Source organism: Aedes albopictus, chromosome 3, assembly GCF_035046485.1.
Source record: "Aedes albopictus strain Foshan chromosome 3, AalbF5, whole genome shotgun sequence".
Classification (NCBI taxonomy): Eukaryota; Metazoa; Arthropoda; class Insecta; order Diptera; family Culicidae; genus Aedes; species Aedes albopictus.
The window spans coordinates 156,759,904-156,776,872 of NC_085138.1; the positions used below are offsets into that span (position 1 = coordinate 156,759,904).

The following is a 16,969-nucleotide window of genomic DNA, read 5'->3' on the forward strand; positions in this document are numbered from 1 at the left end:
TGCTGTAATGGTTCATTACGCAACGCAAATCAGTGCTGTAATGAACCATTACAGCACTGTTTATTTGGTGTGGGAAAGTAGGCCTTTTCCTGTCAGATTTGCGTGAGGTAAAACAGCCTATTACGATGAGAAATTGCAAAAAATAAATTACCGAACAGGGATATCAAGATTGAGTGTGTGTGTAGTGTCAGTGACGGTTGTCACAATTGGCTAAGAATATCACTACGGACCGCCTGTTCCGGTGGTAAGAGTCCATTAAACAGGTGACCCCTAATTCATGGTGTGATGCGGCTATATGCTTTCCGTGCCTGGGTTAGGGGGTCTAATAAAATTTTAACCGCTTAACCCTTCAGGACGCGCGCCGTTGTAAAAAGTACAACGCTATCAACAAACCTCGCTCGTCGTATATAGCGCGAGTGTGGTGCAGCTTTAGCTGAATGATGGCGCGCGTCTTGAAAGGTTAACGGAGCCTGTGGAGTACTTGGGCGCCCTCCACAGTATTCTGCCCTTACTGCGCTAACTGGAGCAATAGTGCAGTTGGCCTTGTGTTTCTCCGAGATAATCAGCAATCCGTCTTAAACATCAACTGCGGATTTCTATCAGATGTTTTAACTTTAATTTACACCTACAGTCAGTGTCGGACAAAACAATAAGACCACCTGTCATTTTTATACAAAATGGCCAAGTTTGACAATATGGTACTCGCCCGAATAAAACATACGGTAGAAAAACCGAACATTGTATAGTAACAGTAATATTTAGAATCATATTTTCAGAACCATTGATACATATTTTTAAAATAAAAATACAAAAACAATAAGATGTATTGTAGACACCATACAATGAATTGGTCGGCGTTAAATTAGAGGGGGCCAAGTAACAAAATTGACGAAAATTAGATTTTTAAGGCATTTGATTAAGAATTACTTTAGCTACTTGGAACATTCACCCTGTAACGCTCCGTTCTGTTTCTAAGTAACGGCTTAAGCGCCACCTTCAACGAAGGACCGTTACTCCGTTAATTAGCCCGGAAAGAGACTGCCTTCTCAGGGCAGGTCAACTGAAGTTCGCAGAACTAAGGTCGCAATTTCGTCCCAAACGTCGTACGGCAAATCAAATAAACTCAGCAGATAGAATTTCAAACAAATGATCTAAAATAATTACCGAAAATCAAATCTCAATGATCCGCCAAAGAGGAATTACTTTGCTAAAATTAAACTAACACAATCAAATAATCAATTCAAAGTTTATTAGCGTGACGCGAGAAAAAAAGTGGAGTACAAACTAAATTCGAAGTAATTTATTATTCTAAATCAATAGTCGAACGCTGTGTCACTTCAACTAAATCGTTCGAGTTCAAATAGTTTGTATTTCGGGAGCTGAGCTCCAAATTCCAAAAGCATCCCCGCAACGTGGGTAGATCACCTTAGAATGGTGCGTTGCGGTGTAAGATCTACCAAATCAAATTTTGATTTTGATATTTACCGTACCTTTAAATATTCCAAGATCAAAGTTTGATGCTCTTTTCCTTGTGTTTTGTAGTGTTTGTGTAGTACTGCTAATTAACATTTTATTTCAGCAGGATTCAGGTAAATGTATCGTACAATATTAATATTTTTTTTTTTTTTAAATATGTAACTGTGGCGAGCGTACCACTAATATGTAGCTTATTTGACGTACGATGTTAATATTATTTTATATTTCAGATTATCAACCGAAGAATCTAGTAATTCAACCAAATGCCAACAAGATGACGAGGAAACCAGGATGAATTAGGCAGACAACTGATTCGAAGCAGTCTAACAATGGTGTGCCTGAACGCTAACCAAGCGTATCCTTTGAAGTTTACCCTTCCACTAACAACACCCAAATTCCCGTGACACCTAGGCCTGAGAGATCGTAGAGTTGTCTACATTTTTCATAGGTGTCCAAAACTAACCATCCTTTCCCATTCCTCAGCAGTCGCAAGGACGTGGCCAGGACAGTGCTCGACCATTGGAGGATTGCGTCAGTCTTGTCTAAGAGTCAGAGATTAGTTCCAAATCTTTGTGCTTTGGTTCGGACGGGAAGGAGGCAACCCTCATAACAGCGGTCTAGGACTGTACCACCTACGAATTTGTGCGACTCGCTTAATGCTAATGCTAATGCTAATGCTAATGCTGAGCTCCAAATTCCAAAAGCAAATTTGTTCAAATTCAAATAAACCTAATTGCCTATGGTGACGTCACGCTTTCTAGCTTTTTGAAATTCCAATTGGAAACTAACTCTAGAGTGAGCAAAAGGATCAGATCTGACCTTGATGTGCGCAAACGAGGAATCCAACGTCGGACGTCGCTCGCAGTCGGTAGTCCCCACGTGATTCAACCCAATCCGCCTTCTTCTGTTTCACCGTCGCGTAGTCGGTTCTCAGCTCGATCAGTGGCTTCGTCTCGACGCCTCACAAACGGGTCATGCGCGCAGGCGTTTCATTCGGGGTATAGGCGTCCCCTAGTTGCGTGGAGTGATCGGCCGTGGATGTAGCTTGGCCGACGCCTTACGGCTTATTGGCTTGCGATGACACCTGATTGCACCAAGGAGAGGGCACTCAAATCGACGAGACGAGCGAGGCGATTCTTTGAGCCGCCGACAGCAAATGTTCACACGGTGGATGTCCGCACTGCACGGGCTAGTAGTAGTTCGTCGAACCCACAACGGACTACTCGAGTCGGCTCCAGACTAACCGCCCACGTTGTTAGGGCACGCTAATCCTGAATTCAATTGGCAGTTAATTCACGAATATTAATTTTCTTTCTAAACTGAATTTCACTCGAAAATTTAGTTGTTCGAGTTTAGCTATAAGCTATCACGGAATAATTATTTGTTCACTATCAAAAACTTTTTATCACTTGGGATCAAGTTCAACTTGTCTCAACAAAGCACTCCACTAAAGTGACGAGACGATCGCGGTCTTGATTGTGTCGAGCCTAAAAATTGCTGCGCAATTTCCCACTATTGGGGGATTAGAGAGAGTTTAACTTCAATAGTCTTTTGTATTTAGCTAGTAAATTTCCACTGCTGGACCTATTTGACTCTCTACGACGCAATTTCTGGGATACGACGCAATAGATTTGAATGTGAAATTTTTCATATCGTTTTCGAGGCCAACTCTTAGGTGGCGCCTAGAGTAGTTGTTGTCTTGGCTGAACTTGTAAAACTGACAGCATATTTGATTTCGAGCAAACTGCCAGCATAGCGAACGGATGGAAACATGAACACAAATTGATGACGTGATAATTATTAGAGTGAATTCACAATATGGTTACAACCCGATTTTCTAAATGTAACAATTAACGAGAGTTATAGCACAATTTTTTAGATTGTACTGCGAAAATCGATAATAGTGTGCAGTCAGAGCGGACCAAATGCTTGATGTCAAAAGAATCGAAAAAATATGTATTGGTTAAAATCCAATAATCAAAATAGTTTATCGTCAAAATATAATGCGTTTCCAAACTGAATGACTCCCTCACGCATTTTCTGATGATTATTGATCAAGGAAGCACGTGAAAATCCATTTTATGCAATTCAGTATCATAATTTACATTTTATATAACTCATTTTGGTATCATAATGGCCAATATTTCCGAACTGGTTCATTATGCAACTGAAATGAGTTGCATAATGAAAAATAGTTGTATAATGTTCATAATGCAACTCATTTGAGTTGCATTATGAACATTATGCAACTCAAATGGGTTGCATTATGAAAAAATCATTGCATAATGTTGTATGGAACTCGTTGCAAAACTCGATTTTTTCAGCACTCTTCGTATTTATCCAACTCGGCAAGCCTCGTTGGATAAATGCACGACTCGTGCTGAAAAAATCAACTTTTTGCCACTCGTTACATAAATAACTATTATTATGGTTAATATAGTATATTACAGATCATCGTGTTGAAGCAAAATGTGGCAATTTGCGTGCAGACAGAGTGGACCATGTGTCTCCATAAAAAAATAGTTGAAATTACCTTATTCTTCGTAATCCTTTCCAAATCAAAATATGTTTGTTCAGTAGCTGATGGGCATCATGCTGAAATGTACCAATGGCCGTTTCTTGAAGAAATTGATTTTACCGGTTATTTAAGAATTGTGTACTTGGTTCACTCTGTCTGAACGATTTTTTTAAAAACGCCAGTCCTCTGAATAAATTATTATGAACTGGGTTACTACAATATTTCAAAAACGCACCGAACTATGAAAATATGTTCAAAAGTTGTTAGCTATTAAATGTTCAAGTTAAAAATTCTTAAATAGCTCATTAATTGACTACCCTTCATGTGATATTGAACTGTTGTACTTGGTCCACTCTGACTGAACATAAACATTGGAAATGGTAATCAACAGTGTAATAACAGAAATATCAAATTTCAAACTTCCTGCTCACTTTATAAATCGATACTATTAACTGTTGTCCTATTTGTGCATTATTTTTTCATCAAATATGTACAAACTTGAGTGTGAACTGTAGTTGGTTGTAGATTTTCCAAAACTCGTTCAGTCAGAGTGGACTAAGTACAATCAATTACTTGGCAATTTCTCGGTTTCAAGCTTTTTTTTACGTTTTTTCGCGATCAATACAGAGCGATGCTTTGATGAATAGTTATTAAGATTTATGGCAAAAATTCAAGAGCATTAGTTGAAAAACTCAAAACTTATAGAGTTGCAAATATATATATATATATTTGCAAAACCATACATTTTATTGTAAATGAATTGTTCTGAATACTGATACCTGGGTTTTGATATACCGTACATTGTACGGTACATGTATGGTTTCAAACAATAAAATGTACCGTAAACATATTGTTTTTATGAAATTCAAATAACTCAACGCACATAGGTACAGATGGGTAAATTATTGGTCAAATTGGGAAAAAATCCACAGCTCAGGTGAGATTTGAACTCACGACCCTTATTCGCTAGACAAGTGCTTTACCAACTAAGCTACCGAGCCAATTAATGACCCGACAACTTAGTTGTCATAAGGTTCAATTCTAATCTCATCGATCTATATCATCTTCCCCTAAACCGCAAATATAACCATCTCTGTTGTACATATGTACGAAGAGCGAAAGCGAAACTGTTTGCCTATCGTACAGGCAACGCTTCCTCAGCCACTTGTAGAGGAAGAACAATGCTACCTGGAAGGCGATCAAACGCGTCGTTCGCATTCTATTTGATACGACGGGTAACTACGTAGAGGTAGATGCTCGAAAACGACTCACTTGAAGTGCAAATTTTCGGTAATACCAATCAAAACAAATCGCTTTCGCTCTTCGTACATATCTACAACAGAGATGGTTATATTTGCGGTTTAGGGGAAGATGAAGAAATAGAATTTTGTACAGCCCCTAGTTTTGCTTGTCAGCGCTGTAACTTTTGAATTTGGCAAAGGAAATGGCTGAAATTTCGAACACAAACCTGTCAATCTACATTTGTTGCATAGGCAAAATTTCAAAAAAATCGATACACTATTAACAGTTTTATGGTCGAAACATGTATTGGGACTGACCGTGATTTTAGCTTCTCAGACAGCAATTAGTCAGCACACTTTGTTGTTTCAATTGTAGTATTGAAAGTACTATACCAATAATCATAGAATTTTGCAGGCATAATATACACATCATCGACTACCTTGTGTGAAAATTTCATGAAAATTGGCAGAGAAATTCAAAAGTTATGAATGGGCAAACATCGCACATGGAAAACACGAAACATTTTCACTGACACTCACCCCTATCAACACCAGTAGCTTTCAAATCAATTGATCAACATTTATGAAATTTTGTAGGAAAGTGTCTCTATAAGTATCATAACTGCTAACAACATTTCATAATTATCATCACAGAACTTTGAACTGTAGCGCAAAAGAACCATCTATTAATTATGCGAATGAAAATTGGTCATGATTGTACAAAATCATAAAAACCACGTCTGTCTGTTACCAAAGAGTACTCAGTCAATTTTTTGGCCAATTTTACCGATTCATTGCAGAGCTACAGCCGTACTTCTGTGTCCCGATTATTGCGGATACAGGCTTTAGCCTTAAAATAATGTTATATAGAACTATTGTAGAGCAGGTCGTGATATCTCATTTTAGAAGACACGATTTGTTGAAGGTTGTCACCCGAATGAATCTTTATTCAAAATCTTAACTTAAGCTAACCCCTATTTACTGGAGGTATCTGGAGTCCTTATTTACGAGTTAACCAATCAGTGATCAATGCACTGATCGGGAGAGAGAGAGAATATGTTGAAAGAGAGACCATCGAGTCAGCGCTGTCGCACAGCATGGCGCCTTGGCAACAGCCCTGCCTGGGAACAGCCATAAAACAATAACCCCGTAAGTTGACACTTACTTGGGAAACGCTTATGCAATGTAACAGCCATCAGCCTTATGGGTTGATGACTGCCGATGTCTAGCGTTGACTCAGCATGACGCCAAGAAGGAATTGAAATTGGACATCGTTCGATGACATGTGTGAAGCACATGTCACACCATCACCCTTTGGGAAAAAATGATTGAAGATCATTTTTCTGTTGACTTCAAATACCTCTCACAATATTTTTGTTTCGTTATCCTATGTTTACTGCTCATCCTTCCCTTTCGAGAAGAATGATTTTATATGATATAATCATTCTTTAAGATTGAAATAATGTATTTTGGAAAGAAAAAAAAATACGTATAGACATTTTGTTAGATTTTATAAATGTAATATGCTTTATGTTTGATTTAGGATTATACGATTCTTATGAACTATTTGTTCATCTTGGTTGATGATGTTTTTAATTTTAACGTTTGGATGTATTATTTGTACAATTTCGTATGGACCAGAATAAACCGGGTCCAGTTTTCTTCTTTTCTCTTTCTTTAACCATACTTGATTTCCTATCGATACCTCTATTGGATTTGATTTTGGTGTGTTTTTTTGAATTCTTACTGATTTCGTTTTCTCTAGAAAGGTTTTTGCTTTAGTTGATGCCTGTTGCATTTTATATTTTAATTCGCAAAGGTAGGACTCGTGATTATAGACTGGATCTACTGTAGATACATTTGAAAATTGACTCGGTATATTTGCAAGTTTGCCGAAAACTAGTTCAAAAGGACTATAAGAATGGTCTGTGTGCGGTGTAGTATTGTAACAGAAAGAATAGTAATTGAGCCATGAATCCCAATCGTCTTGGTTTTCATTGATAAAGCTTCTGAGGTATTCGTTGAGGCAACGATGGTTCCTTTCAAGACTACCCACTGTTTCAGGGTGATAAGCTGTTGAAAATCTTTGTTCGACTGCTAATAGTTTGCAAACATTTTCAAAAATTTCATTCTTGTATTCGGTACCCATGTCGGATTTAATTGTATTTGGGCAACCGTATACGAGAATGCAGTTTTCTACTAATGCTCTTGCTAATGTGTTCGCTTGCTTGTCAGGTATTGGAATTACAATTACGTATTTTGAGAGATCGCATTGAACCGTTAATGCGTATCTATTTCCATTTCTAGATTTGGTTAGGGGTCCAATAGTATCGATTGATATGAGGTCAAAGCTTTTGGTTGGTGTCGTCGTGTTTACAAATGTTTCATTTGTTTTTGGTTTATGTTTGTTCTGGCTACATTTCACACATAATTTGGTAAAACTTTTTATAGTGTTTTTCATGTTGTGCCAGTAATATTTTGATCTTAATCGGTTGAATAATCTGCTAGTACCAATGTGACCTCCCGTAGGCGTGTCATGGTTTTCAGAGATTATCTTTTGTATAATTTCTTTATCGGTTATAACTTGTGCTGGTTGATAAATCACAATTGTTAAGTTTTTCAATATTTTGTTGCATGCATCTTTAAATGATTGTCGAGGAATCATATTAAATATTTTATCATCATTTTTCATTGCTAGCGATTTTATATTAATTTTGGCGGCCATTTCATCTAACGTCTGCAGACATTTTTGTATATTTAATTTGCCACTTTTGTAGAATAATCGCTCTTGTGCGAGAATTCTTTTCAGTGTTTTCGTCAATATTCGTATATATACTGCGTGTTTGTCAATTTCGATTAATACCTTTGACATGTTAAACGCATCAATGTTGTTTACTGATTCAAAAGCTTTGAGGTGATCAGTCTCGTTCGCAGATGAATTAGTTTGTATGTCATTACCATGTTGATTGTTATATTGCCTAGTCATAGATCTTGTTTGTATAGGCAGTACTGAAAGATTCTTGAGTTCTTCAGAGTCAACTATAATGCGAGATAGAGCGTCGGCGCCAACATTCTCTTTTCCGCTTATATGTTCGACATCAAAAGTAAACTCTTCTAAATCTAGTCTCATTCTGGTTAACTTTGAATTGGGATTCTGCATTGAAAATAAGTAAACGAGTGGACGGTGATCAGTTTTCACCGTAAAGCGTCGACCATATAAATACGGTCTGAAATAGTTGATTGCCCAATGTATTGCAGTCAACTCTTGTTCAATCGTGGACTTGTTGCTTTCGCCTTTTGTGAAAGTTTTGCTAGCATAAGCCACTGGAAGTTCTATATCACCATGCAATTGGGATAAAACGGCACCACATGCAATTTTAGATGCATCTGTGCTTAGAATAAACTTTTCATGAAAATTTGGAAACTTTAAAATTGTTGGTGATAGTAATTTTTGTTTTAAATATTCAAAGGCATTTTTACATTTTTCATTCCATTCAAATTTGACATTTTTTCGCAAAAGTGCATTTAAAGGAGCTATTGTTTCAGCAAAATAGGGAATAAATCTTCTGTAGTAGTTACAGAAAGCAGTAAATCTCCGTACGTCATCTGTACTTTTAGGTTCTGGATAGTTCAAAATTGCAGAAAATTTAGATTTGTCGGGTTGAATTCCCTCACTGGAAATGTGATGACCTAAATAGGTTACATCGCTACGGAAAAACGTACACTTCGAAGGATTCAATTTAAGATTGAATTCTCGAAGTTTCTGAAAAACTTTTTCTAAGTTGAAAACATGATGTTTTATTGAACATCCAATGATAATAATATCATCTATATAAAGAAAAGCGCATTCCGGAGGAAGACCGCTAAGAGCTATGGTCATCATCCGTTGGAAGCTATTCGGTGAAATATTTAGACCAAATGGAAGTCTATTAAATTCAAAATGACCTTTTGAAGTGGAGAAGGCTGTATATTTCTTGGATGAATCATTTAATTCTATCTGGTGAAAACCAGACATTAAGTCTAACGTAGTAAAATATTTAGCTCGTCCCAGTTGATCGAGAATGTCATCGATTCTGGGGAGCGGGAATTTGTCAGCTATGATATTTTTGTTTAATCGCCTAAAATCAACTACAAGTCTCCAATTCTTTTTTGTACCTTCATTTGACTTCTTTGGCACAAGCAATATTGGAGAGTTGTAGGGTGATACAGAAGGACGAATAATGTTGTCGTCAAGTAATTTTTCCACGTGTTCGTTTATCTCTTTACGGTGGACTTCGGGAATTCGATAATTTTTACTGTAGACTGGCGTTTGATCATTTAGCAATATTTCTTGCTTATAAAAGTTATTGCATGTTAAACTGTCATCTTGGAGGGCAAAAATGTCACTAAACTTTGTGCATAAACTCGTTAGGCTCTGTTTAGCTTCATTTGGAACTCCATCAAGTTTTAGTTCCGTCAATAGCCGTTCCTGTCTATTTAGTGTTTCTATTTTATTAAAAGTGAAAATATCAAAATTTTCCAATGGTTCATACGTTCTATCAAAGGTTTTATTAATTTTGATTAATTCAGAGGTCGTATTTATAATTCTTATTAGATGATTTCTAGTGTTTACAACGGCTTTCGCACAAAAGACACCTGGAAGAATTTCTGCCGAGTCCATGTAGTAATTTCCATGGAGTAACCCAGAGTCAATAATTCTCAAAACTTCACATCTGGGTGGTATTACGAAATGTCCACCTAGATTATCCTGGATGGTGAATTCTATCTCTATAGTATCATAGAATGCTGTCAGTATCCATGAGTCGTAGTTAATGTTACAACGGAATTTAGTGAGGAAATCCCTTCCTAAAATTCCGTCCGTTGGTATTGGAAATTCGTCGGGAATCAGCTGAAATTTTTGATTAATTAGAACGCTATCAGGACAAATGATGTCTGTTGATATTGTTCCGATAGTTTGTAATTTTTGTTCAGTAATGCCTGTAATTTCGCATGTTTCAGTTTTATTTACAAGCTCGGTTTGACCAATTATGCTTGATTTTAATAAGGAAATATCTGCTCCAGTGTCCACAAGAAGGGTACACACTTTATTTGAAGCTGCTAAATGAATGTTTATAAAATTACTACAAGATGTATTAACGTTGAAACATTTTAACGTCTCGCAATGTTTGCTAGAGCTACTTGTGGGCTCTGTTGAGAAATTTGTGGGTTTGGTTGTTGGGGCAGTTGTCCGTTGACTTGTGTCATATTCGCTATTCCCCCAACGTTCCCCGTATGCTGGGGGGCATACATGTTTTCCTGCTGAGCATAAAAAACACGATTATTGGGGTGATTGTTCCCCCCACGGTAATTATAACCACCTCTACCATTACGGTAAGACTGACCCCCTCTACCAAGGAATGCATTGGAACCGTACTGATTTCCTTGATATCGCCCGCGATTTGCGTATCCACCTCGATTTGTATTACCCCGGAATGTACGACCTCGCTGATTATTTCGGTTGTGGTTGCTAGATGTATTTCTATAATGCAATACCGCATTAGTTGGTATGCTCTTTTCGTGCTCATTCGCTTTGGCGATCGCTTCGGAAAGGGCATCAAATTTACCAGCCTTGATAATCAGCTGGGATTCTTTATTTCTAAGTCCATTGGCCAATGCACTCGTTCCGGCTCTAACGGCCAGCCTCGTAGCGGTAGCTAATGGTACGTTTTCTGCAAGGTAAGCGTTCTCAAGCTGTAAAGTGAGCTTTTCCACCTGTTCAGTAAATTTAGCCAATTCTGATGTTTGTTTTTCAGTAGCTAGTTTTGCCAGAATTACTTCAGGAGGGTCAGTGGTCGAACACTTAGCTTTTAAGGGCTTGTTCACAAATGTCATAACGCTGGAGGGGGTGGGTGGGTGTCCTTCATGGTGTTACAGCCCGAACAAATAAAATTTTTCCCCATATAAATAGTGTTACGAAGGGGTGGGTGGGTGTCAGGGAAGGCCAATTTTGGCGTCATGAAATATGTGAATGAACCCTAACGCATCAACTATTTCTTTAATTTCTTGGGGATTATCGCCAACGGCTGATCGTGCTCTCCCCGATAATTTTGATAATATCACTTGTATGGCGGCTTGTTTATTGGCGTCGTTAATGAGCGCTTCAAGAGCCTTGATTGCCGAGATTACTCTATTCACTTTTTCACTACTGCCATCAAACTCTGGTACGAGTGTTGAAGCAGTTTTAATAATATCCAGAATGGACGTCATTTTAATGTACTTTTTAAATCTGTTTGTTACGGTTATTGCTGCTACAGCACCCTTAAACGAGACGCGTTCTGATAGTCTCTTTAGTTCTATTAGTTTTTGAATGTCTTTGAAAATATGTTTAGATTTTTCCACGATTATCTGATTTTCAAGGCTATTATCTAGTTTTACTGAATTATTGATTTGTGTGAGCAAAACACTAGCCAATTTTGCTTGTTTTGATATCAATCTATTAGAAGACCTCACTTTGGCTTTTGACTTAAGGTCATTATAAATTTCCCTAAGACCTTCGAGATTGGTTTTCATCTGGACTACAAAGCTATCTTAGAATAGTTTATTTTTTTTTTGTAGTGTGCATGCACTTACGCTTATTTTTCTCAGCTTCTGATGATTTCTCGCACGAATGGCGGAGGCGCACTCCTCAACCCTCATCGTCTTCGCTGGTGCTCACTCCTAGTTGCCGATTAGATGCAGACCCACCGTTCCCGATCGGCGTGCCGGTAGGCTGGGTTCCACGGACACATCGGAGCTGGCGCGGCTGCTATCGCACAAAATTTACGCTTTCACTGATCACTGATGCCGACGACGGGGACGCAATATTGCTATGATCGTCCCTCACTGATGCATGACGTTCACAATTGTCTTATAGCTTTTTTGTTTCTGCCTTAAACTTTGTCCAAGTTCGCGATCGATTGAACTTTTTTCGCCACTTTCCGTTGCACTCGTTTGTGCCAAATTTGATATATGACTATAACGAGGTTAAGACCAACGAGCACTAACAAAATGTTTATTTTCACCGCATGATCTTCGTGGTACTCGCTGTGTAATTCCTGTTTGTTCTCGATTCGGATCTGTGGATCCGCGTTGTGAACAACGTCTGATTTCGAGCTAGTCTTGCCCATCTTCTTTTTTTTTTTAAAGTCACTAATTCACTTTTCACTGATCGGCACGATTCACTTTTTAAGATTGGAAAATCCACGATGCTTCTCTCGCGTTGGCTTGCCACTCAATTAGGAGCAGATAGTAAACGTATACCACCAGTCCGAGCATTAGCAGTGAAATTACAAATAACGTTAATGGCACTTTCATTGTCCTCACTAGTGAACACTGCACTTGTAATTATTATTCTACTAAGTCAAATTTAAATTAGAACTTAGCCTGTCTACGATTCGCCATGTAGAGCAGGTCGTGATATCTCATTTTAGAAGACACGATTTGTTGAAGGTTGTCACCCGAATGAATCTTTATTCAAAATCTTAACTTAAGCTAACCCCTATTTACTGGAGGTATCTGGAGTCCTTATTTACGAGTTAACCAATCAGTGATCGATGCACTGATCGGGAGAGAGAGAGAATATGTTGAAAGAGAGACCATCGAGTCAGCGCTGTCGCACAGCATGGCGCCTTGGCAACAGCCCTGCCTGGGAACAGCCATAAAACAATAACCCCGTAAGTTGACACTTACTTGGGAAACGCTTATGCAATGTAACAGCCATCAGCCTTATGGGTTGATGACTGCCGATGTCTAGCGTTGACTCAGCATGACGCCAAGAAGGAATTGAAATTGGACATCGTTCGATGACATGTGTGAAGCACATGTCACACTATCTTTGATAGTGCAGACTAGAACCTATCAAGTTCAACATTATTAGAATGTGCTTTGGGAATTCTCCAGAGCGTGTTGGACAACCCTTCATATATAAGATCGCCCTCGTCTGAGTAGTCTCTGATTGCATTAACAGTTGAAGCTTAGGATCCCATGCCCCGCCAGCCAGATAACCGGGTTTTGCAAACTAAGTGGTAACACTTTGAGCGGCATGATGGAACTGTGCCGTGCGCTGAGTGTTATTAGGCCACTAATGTAGTTGTATGAAGTGGGTGACGAGGTACATAAGTATCATTTTTTTTCTCTGTTCGGGTGAGCCACTGCGACCAGTATTAAGATCTTTTGTGGCATTACCCGTATCCTTAGTATTTAGTGCATGTCGTAATACTCCATTGTCATTGAGAGGCAATGAAGCATCGATTTCTGTACAGTTCCTGTTTTGTTATCCCAGAGGTGCAAGAAATAGATTGCGATAAAAAGGTCCCGTTATCATAGAGATTTAAATCCCAGTGAAAGAGCGCCCCTAATCAAACACAATCCATTTGAATTCTGAGAAAAACAAAACGGCGGTACTGGTATTTATCCATGCAACGGAACTCTAGCCCCATCCATGTCTTGCTTCTAGTTTAGTCCCAGGACAACAAAGAAAAACCCGGTACTTTAAGCCAGTTGCAAAACTCTGTCAAATTAGAGAATATGTTCTGCAATAAGAATGCACGTGAGTCCTTGAATTACCAGAACTTAACAATCCTTGATAGGTTAATACGCAATTAGATACGTAAAGCATGTTTGTTTTCCTAACATCAAGTGTAGTCTCGGGTGGGCAATGTCCGATTTTTTAACTATCAGCAAGGCAAAATAAATGCAATTTTAGAAACTGTCACCAGTAACAAGGACTTTGTACCATGAATCCTTATTACCAAATCACATTACCCCAACTTGACAAACCGGATGTCACTAGGGTTCGGTTTGGTAGATCTTGAACCGTAACGCAACACATAAAGGCGATCTACCTACGTTACGGGCTCCGTTAAAGATTAAGCATATTTTAAACCCCCTCAACCATTCATCCATCAGCATGGGTCGCCTGACACCTTGGATTGGGGTTCCCTGTTTAGTGGACTTTTACCCTCGGAACAGGTGGTCCGTAGTGTTATTCTTAGCCAATTAAGACAACCGCTACACTACACAGCTATCTAGGCTGATCGGGAAAAGAAGTTAATATTGATGATCAACTTCATACGGACCCGAACAGCCGAATAAGTATCATTACAGCGTGCTTAACTGTTATTGCAGTATTGAGGCTCCAGTTTGACTAAAGTTTGAAATACATAACAACTCATGAGAAAACTGTCAAGTTCGATTCAAGTATAAGTTCGGTTAAAAAGCGAACCCGCAGACGAACCTATATTAGAAGTCGTTTCAGTGTCCAGTCCAGTCCATATGTTAAAGATGGCTCTACACTCCCGTGCAAAAGTTTGGGGTCACCCCCTTCAAAAACATTGAAAAGTTTTTCGGTCATATCTCAGCCATCTTTTATTCAATCCGCTCGTTCTTAGACTCTTTCGAAAGATAAAGAGTTAGATTTGATTCGTAGGTACTTTTCACTAATTTCATATGAAATATGAAAAGTATGAAGTTTACCTAAACTTACATGTTTTTCCTAAATCTGTACGAAAAATTGTTTTCCGTGTAATTCAAAATTGGGTCTAAAAAATTTCAAAATTAAAGTTGCATTAAAACCCTATTTCTATCCTCTTTGAGAGCCATTCATTAGATTTTAGCGGAAAAATTCATAACATAATTTAAATGATCGAGTTAGGTTTACAAGTCACCGTGCAAAAGTTTGGGGTCACCTCTAAGTATGCTGCATCGTGCAAAAGTTTGGGATCACCTTCCAAATGAAATTTATTCAAATCGTCATTGTTTTCGGTGCAAGTTCAATTCCTTCTTTGATATTTACACAGAATATACACAGAAATGGTTATGAAATGTTTATAAACTTAGTTCTACACTAATTTAAGGTAGAAAATGGGGTATAAAATCCATACTAAATCAGCTAAGTTCGTTATATAAAGTGCGAAAGAGGATGGAAGTGAGATAAAAATGACTAATTCGTGAATTCTACCCTATATAACTGTAAGTGCCGGACCACTCCGTCAGTTTGATCAATTCTTGTTATATTACTGCATAAGCTTATGCAATGCTGTCGGCAATAATGAATAATACTGTATTATCTGTATACAAATTTACATTACAAAACGTCACAACATCCTCAACATCATTAACTACAAAATAAAAAGTATTGGCCCTAGCACGCTACCTTGTGGAACCCCTGACGAATTTCGCACCAACTCGTCTTCGGGGTTGGCAGCACCCCCTCAGAATGTTATGAAATTTTGTAGGTTTCAAGACTTTACCTTTTCAAGCAACTTTGCATATTTTGTTTTTTCAAAATTAACGTGGACTCACATTTAAAAAGAGTCAAAGTTTTTTAACCGTTTTTTTTTCACAAAAAAATAACTCGAATATGATAAGATGTACAAAAAAGTGATGTATGAGGGACATTTAGAGAATTGTCCAAGCTTTCATGAAAAAATATTTTATAAATTCTAAATACATTTTTACACGTTAAAAAATATATTTTTAAAATTAAAAGTCAATTTACAGAAAATGCCCACTTTTTTATGTTTTGAAATTTTTTTCCAAGAAAGTCAATATTGTTGCCTAACTTTCCTCCATACATCACAAGATAGGCACTTTTGAGGAAAAAAAGTTTTTCCAACAAAAACTTTTTCATGTTAGTTTTTTTAGCGTGTTGCGCATTAGCCGTTTTTTTTTTCAAAAAATATAACTCGAATATGATAAGTTGTACAAAAAAGTGATGTATGGGGGACTTTTAGGGAATTGTCCAAGCTTTCAAGAAAACATATTTAAAAAATATAAAAAATGTTTTACACGCTAAAACATATCTTTTCAAAATTAAAAGTCAATTTACAGAAAAAGCCCACTTTTTTATGTTTTGATTTTTTTTCCCAAGAAAGACAATATAGTTGCCTAACTTTCCTCCATACATCACAAGATGGGCACTTTTAAGGAAAAAAAATTTTTCTAAAAAAACTTTTTCATTTTATTTTTTTTTGCGTGTTGTGCATTAACTCGTACAGTAATGTATCCAGAATCCTAATGACAATCCATTAAAACTTAATGGGCTCAACTACTTTTTTAATATCTTAACGTGCTTGACATTGAAAACGTGCTTGATATTGGAAAGGGCTCAAGACAAATTTGCTTTTAGGGTTTTATATCAATGAAAACGCTTGTGTATTGATGAAATATGTACATATGTATATGTGTATTCAATTATTTTCTTTTCTACAATATATACATCCTTCTTTTATACATTCTATTGTAACGTTTTTTGAATATTAGATCTTTAGTCTATTTGAAACAAAGTAAACTTTTTTGGATTATTTTTTGAATTCGAAAACTTCTCGCTTCAATTTGATTTTCAGAAATTGGCACAAATGAATGAAATTTTTGTGTACCAGGTATTGTTTTTACGTGACTGTATGTGTATAGTTCTTCAAGTTCATCCGTCATTTTTGCATATTGTTCATTTGAAATAAAGCAGAAATTCAATTTTGTTATATGTATATCTGACTGTTTAACTGCCCAGTCATACAGTTCTCGAGGAGTTGTGATTGTGTTTCCATAATCTCGAGCAAGACTTGCTCGTTTTGCCATTCGCTTGAGAGTACCTCCAACAGCGTCACATGGACCTTTGCATTTGAAGTTGCGAAGAAGTGCCATTCTGCTTCCAATCCACCGACTGACAACTGCACAAACTGGCAAATTTTTTTTTGTTCTTATAATGAGCTGCTGC

The 16,969-nt window shown here is 37.5% G+C and overlaps 1 long non-coding RNA gene across 1 annotated transcript in view; it reads right to left on the reverse strand.

The window, feature by feature from the left end:
• Window positions 1-1,232: 1,232 nt before the first annotated feature.
• Window positions 1,233-16,969, reverse strand: part of LOC134291400 (uncharacterized) — a 286,882-nt gene continuing 271,145 nt past the window's right edge. Inside the window, exon 2 of the long non-coding RNA XR_009999074.1 lies at window positions 1,233-2,153. This is a non-coding gene — a long non-coding RNA (uncharacterized LOC134291400). The remainder of the gene's footprint in view (window positions 2,154-16,969) is intronic.